The following is a 6,563-nucleotide window of genomic DNA, read 5'->3' on the forward strand; positions in this document are numbered from 1 at the left end:
ACAGTTGCAACTCCACTATTTCTATGCATAGATAATCTAGTGTGAACCGGTCAACTTTAATGTTTTGAAAACGCATGACTGGCAAGATTTTGTGGCACAAGCATATGCAGGTGATATATCATTCATGTCACCAAACAACCCAATGATATGAGAGTGATAATGGATGCCCTCAAATTGTATGGATTAGTTTTGCATAATTTAACAAGTTTAAACTCTTACTCTTCACAAGATACAACTGCCATCAAGCTCTGAGGCCAGGTCAGATTGTTATCCCAAACAAAATGGTTAGAAAATTTAGATCGGATGGAATGCAACAAGGAAAGTATAGGCCGGACGAGTTCTGCAAAAAGTGCAACAAAAGCTAAGTTATTGGCGTATTACAAGATGGCCCCTCCGAAGTAAGCTGGAAATAGTTAGTCCATATTCATGGCTTACATGCAGATTAACTTGATTATGGTTCATTGGCCCAAACAAATGATCTGAAAGGTTAACTCAGAAATTGTAGAACACTTTTGGTGCTCTAAATGGTCACACAAAGGTGTAAGTTTCCTATCACAAGAGAAATTATGCACCACATGAATATAAGGAGGAATAAACTTTCTTAATTTTCAAGTTGCATACATTGTCTAGAAATGCAATTTCATAGTCATAATTCGCTCAACAGACATTGCCTTGGGCAAAGATGCTAGCATTATGTTTGTTTGTCAATTTAAAAACCAGGACATTTGGCTCATGGAATACTAACCATTGGGATATCATTTTAGGAAACGCTTGATGGACATATCAAAGGATGTCCATTTAGTTCCAAGTTTCTAAAAGACTGGAAGGTAGCATTGCAGTTATAAAATGGAAAGGAAGAAACTCGAAATCAGGGAACCTTCTGCGCTTAGAAAGCTTACATATGACTGCTATATTTCCAGAATCATTAGTAGAACAAGAATCTAGAAAAGCTGTTTTCTAAGAAATGAAGGAGGTGAAATCAATTCAGAATGTATAAATTATGGTCACTTATTCCGCTTCGATGACATGGCATGTTGTTCTAGTTTTGGCCAACATCATCGACCCATATGGAATAAAGTGGCAGTTGGTACTCTCATAAGTGCTTCTGCTAGTTTTACACAGATTATAGTATTCATGATTGGATGCTGGAAAAGGCAATATTGTTACTGCAGTGGATAAGATTAACACACATTCAGTGCATTAGTTGTTATAATTCTCCTCATGGTTTCAAGAGCCTACAAATGCTTTGTGGCACTTGCACAAATTATGGCCATGGTGATAAAAGAGGCTTATGAGTGCAGGGAGGTCTGGTCTTCCATATAAGCTTATTGGACATGCTTATTGGGTGTGCTTCCCACAGGGTTGAATCTTGAAAGGAGAAAGATAACTTTGTCGCAACGTGCACGTTGTGGTGGAGAATCAAAAACCATCTTATACTTCTTATGGACCTGCTCAATCACCAAAACATTTACATAAAGAATACATGCATCACTTTTACCCAGATTTCCCAAGCAAAGGTTTGGGAATAACATTTGGTTGTTTGGACAGATCCTGTGTGACCTATCAACCATGCTTATTTCCTCCAATCGACAATATTTTGGTCACTTTGGACCATCTGGATGACCAACAATTGTAAGGTCTTAAGTGAAAACCAACTGCAAGAAGCTAGCTTCTTCAAGCAATGCCTCAGTCATTCCTGTTCATTTGTCTTCAACTTACGGGACATCCCATCAGCAGTTCTAAGCATTTTAGTGTCTACTGGACACTGTGTACATTTCTCTTAGATATTTTTGGGTTTTCAACTTACATTGAGGTTTCCCACTTGTAATATAAGTATTAAACAAAAAACAATTGATGGAAAATGCCGCAATTCTCTTGCAGTTAGAAAATGCATTGAGTAAAGAATGACAATATAATGGGATCCTACCTCCCTTCATGCATATTCTGAAAACACACATGATATGCTATCCCTCTAGGAGCTAGAGGAATAGAGTTCTTTTTCAACATATGTGCAAACACACAAAATTACTCGTTTGGGAAGAATTGTTATTGAATGAGCAGTTTAACAGACATAAAAATATAAAAAATCCAAATGAAACTGTAAAAGAGGATAAGATGAGATTTTGAACCTTGCAACGAGTATTTGTTTCCTCTAAAGTTAAAAGACCATTTCTTTTGACATCATAGACTTCTCCTCCTTTGAGTTTACTTGATGAGTTCAGCCGATGCCATCTTTTTTGGTAAAGGATATGCCAAACAATATTTGAAGAACAAAGAAGATGCCATTGCCTAGAACAAGCACCCAGAGAGCATACATCCAAAACCTACATCAATCAATTGTGGTATACCCTCTTAATAAGTCAATATAAATCTTCTTCTCCCAAGAAGAAAACATTCATATATGCATACATCAACAATACGTTTCATGATTAATATCATAAGATGCATGCCTATTCATTAACTCACGTACTTAACCAAAGAGTGCATAGACACACATACATATATACATGTATCCATAAAATGGATACAAAATAAGGAATCCATGTGTACCCAAAAGGTAGACTCATGGAATGCAAATATCCATCACACATGCATATCGAAAATATGTTATGTGATCGATGCATAAGCTTTGTGTGTTGATCCACCCAATATGTGCAGAAACGTATAGACAGATACATCAAATAAAATGGGTAAAAACTAAGTGTCAGGAGTGATTATACGAACAACCGATAGATTACACATACATTGATGCACCACATCGAATGGATAGAAATAAAGAAATAGGATCGAATATAGATGCATCCAATGAATACACGTACATAGATGCATCACTTCAAATGGATAGCAATAAAGCAATAAGATTACGTTTGGATGTATCCAATAAATAAAATGAGGGGCATCACGAAATATGGATAGGAAGTAAGAATCAAGAATAATTATGTAAAAATTCAAATATATATACATACATACATGAATCAGATGGAACAGTTACAAATAATGTATGGATGCAAATGGACCCAATGGAACATATACATAGATGCATCACATCAAATGGATCCGAGGAATACAGGTAACATGTAAATGGATAGAACTAAGCATCAAAGTCATCATGTATGCTTACACATACACAATCAGTCTTAATTCACATGATACATACATATATACACAGGCATACACGCATACGCATACATGTACACACACGCATATAGACACGTCACATCAAATGGTCCCAATACACATTCACAGATGAAGAATCAGAGAAAGCAAATAGGAAGAACCATTAGAGAAGGTCAAACCAGTTTACTTACAGAAAGGAGAGTGATGATGTTAGTACAAATATCTCCAGGTATCTCAAGTTGTTGAATTATTATTGGAGCATTATCTTCTCCTCTGCAAAGTATTTCCATGGCCAAAAAATAGCAGAAGAAGAAGGAGAAGAAGAAGACAATGGGGAGAAACAGAGCATTTCCTTTTGTAAATCAAAAGAATAAATAAAGGAAGACAAGAAAAATTAATAAACACTTTTTTAAAATGATGTTTTCACTTTCCATTTAAGAATTAGATTTTTAGTCAAAATCTGGTCATTAATGGGAAGCAATTAGTGAGTAATTAGTTATTTTAGCATGGAGCTCATTAATGGAGAGTAATTAGTGAATAATTAGTTATTTTAGTATGGAGGTCATTCATGGAATGTAACTAGTGAATAATTAGTTATTTCACCATGGAGGTCATTAACAACTATCAAGCGTATTGTTGAGAGAATGGTCTTTGTATAAGGCAACTAACCCTAATAGCTCCTTATCCTCGTGGGTTTTAACGTGCTCATTAACACGAGGCTTTAACATTGTCAACGAATGAAGGTTAATTTATGATTTTGTGACAATCTTCATGTGTTGATTCCTTTCGATAACAAATGTGCATTTACTTCTTCCCTTTTATCATACATCGTCAGAATTCACTTGTTTCGATGACTCATAATGTTACCATCGTTATGTAAACTTTTATTATCCATGATTTTGCACCCCAGGATAATAATAGTGCGGGAAAAAATGATTGAAAAATGGGTTTGCCTAGGTTTAAAATAAGGAGAATTCAAGGCTCACAAAGTGTGCATCATTGGGTTCATTAATATTCCCCTAGTAGGAATTGGGCTTTACCTTGAATTTTCATAATGTTTTGCTCTTTTAAGCAAATGTAAGAAAATTCCTCGAACTTGTTGTCGTTAATTTCGATGGTTCGCCTAAAATAATAATCAAAGAAATTAGCCATAAGTTTTCAAAGGCCTTGAATGTAAAGTATTAACCACTATGACTATGACTATAAGCATAGTGTATGGTGTTTGTTATATAGGTTAAGAACATAACACCACAAGCATTTTTAATCGTGCAATCAATATGATCATCAAACTTCGACCATGAACAATGAACTTGGATTCCTTGTGGGGGGTATGTAGGTCCAGTGGTGTCCTAGTTTTATTCAATTAGCTGGCTTGAAAGAGATTTCAAACTACACTTTTTTATTTTGATATTTTTTATCCATTTTCGGTTTGCAAGGTTTTACTTTTTGGCATAATGTGCGTATGTTGAAAGGTAGTATGTTTACATGTGGAATTAGAAGCTTTAAAATACTAAATATCTAAAGGATATGGGGTCCTAGGAAATAATTGGATATAAAATATAAAATTTTATTCCTGTATTTATTACATGGATTATGTATTAACAAATGAGGCTGCTTATTATGATAATTTTCACCATATTAGATTAGGCGACATTTGTATATGTATTTGAATGTGGGCAAAGAATTGGTGTGCATGGTTACAAAACTAAATTTATGAAGATTTTTTTAGAATAAACTCAACATCAAACCCAACACACAAGACTCAATTCCACAACTACAATGTCGCTACCACAGTCTTTTCTTCTTCTTCTTCTTTCCAAAAAAGGAAAGATACGACATTATTAGAAAACGCCACAAGGCTATATGTACATACAAGATAATACCACAAATCCCCTTTATTTTTCTAAATTCTAACCATCGGCCTAAATAAATACTTTGGTGTTGAGTAAAACCACTCCGCCTTATTAGAAAGCCGTCTATAAAATATACCAATGTCCCAAATGGCATAAAATACATACAAGTTCCACTTGGGTCACAACCACAACCTTTGACATTATATCGGCAAATTCATGGTTATGGTTTACTCTCACCAAAACTGAATGGGAACCTCACAAATTGTTAAAGCAAACTATTGAGAAATGTGCATGGGTTGAGCAAGATTGCACACGAAAACAAGTCCATGAAATAAAAAACATATGATACCTCCTATATTTCTTCCTAACTAATGGGTAGCATACATACTTTTTTGGAGAATAAAATAAAATAAAAATGCTCTAGTAAATTAAAAATCTCTCTCTCTCTCTCTCTCTCTCTCTCTAGTGAAAGCTTATGATCATAAAAAATGTGTGTGAAAAGCCTTTGTTAGGATGAACGGACAAGTGAATTTTTTAAGCAATATTTCAAAATTTTAAAGGCCCCCTAACTTTGATGTTTTGACATTGTTGGGATTCTAGTTGTATGCCTTGAGCATAGAAGGTTTGTCTCGTTAAATTATTTCCAAAGTTGGCATCACCCAAGTCATTTCCCCAACAAAACTGCATTCTCCGATTGAAGAAGCTTTCAATCTCTCGTTGAGGGGTTGTCGTATTTTTTTTCAAAATATTTTAGTAGTTTTGATACTAATAGCCATGTTCTTCATAATGACTTTAGTACAATTGTCAAGATACACTCATCTAACAATGTTTGATGAACCCCACTCCAATGTATGTGAAATCGTTCTTGAAATTTTGCCACATTTGCTCAAACCTCTAGAGTCACCACTTTGTTGATTTTTGAAGCACCATGTGTAGCCTTGTCGTGCCTTTATTAGCCATTTCATTCTCATAGACCTCTAGAAATCTTGTGATGTCTTCATCTTTGAATTACCAATCTTTTGAACAAGTTGTACAACGAAGTGTCAACTTGCTTTCCTATCGGTTAGTTGCGCTTTGTTCTTGTATCATTCGGCTCATCATGGTCCTCATAAAGTTGACTATGTCTGCATTGAGGCCGCCCTTAACCGTTTCTTCTATCAGATACTCCCCCTCGTCGACGCTTCATGATCGATACATCGAACCACCGGGGTGTAGAAAATGAAGGGAGAGAACGAACACATACAATAGATTTAGGGGGTGTATGATTGAAGAAACAAACAATATATGATAAAAATATGCTCTATTAATTAGGAACAAAATATTCGTTTGTTTGCCACTCCAACTCGAACCCTTGATTTCGATCTTGAGAGATGAGAAACCTTCCTAATGAGCTAGTTTGTTCCCTTAATTACTAAGCAATGAGCTTTTATTGATTCCTTCATTCTTCCATTCCTTTTCCTTAAGCAAATGTTTGAATAAGAATGCATGTGAATGTAATCGCCACTTGGCACACTTTGTGCTATGTGTGATGCATGAAATCCATGTTGCTCATCTGAGTCACCATGTAAGCAATATACGTAAGACATAATTATG

At 35.2% G+C, this 6,563-nt stretch overlaps 1 long non-coding RNA gene across 1 annotated transcript; it reads right to left on the minus strand.

Annotated features, from left to right (window-relative positions):
• Window positions 1-42: 42 nt before the first annotated feature.
• Window positions 43-3,487, minus strand: LOC147848362 (uncharacterized). The gene is made up of 3 exons (XR_015531987.1): window positions 3,309-3,487; window positions 2,130-2,324; window positions 43-340 (listed from the first exon to the last, which is right to left on the minus strand). It is a non-coding gene; the product is annotated as an uncharacterized LOC147848362 (long non-coding RNA).
• Window positions 3,488-6,563: the final 3,076 nt, after the last annotated feature.

Source organism: Azolla caroliniana, unplaced genomic scaffold (genome assembly GCF_043228905.1).
Source record: "Azolla caroliniana isolate FFs.n. ecotype wild unplaced genomic scaffold, voAzoCaro1.0.p SCAF_378, whole genome shotgun sequence".
In the NCBI taxonomy this organism is placed as follows: domain Eukaryota; kingdom Viridiplantae; phylum Streptophyta; class Polypodiopsida; order Salviniales; family Salviniaceae; genus Azolla; species Azolla caroliniana.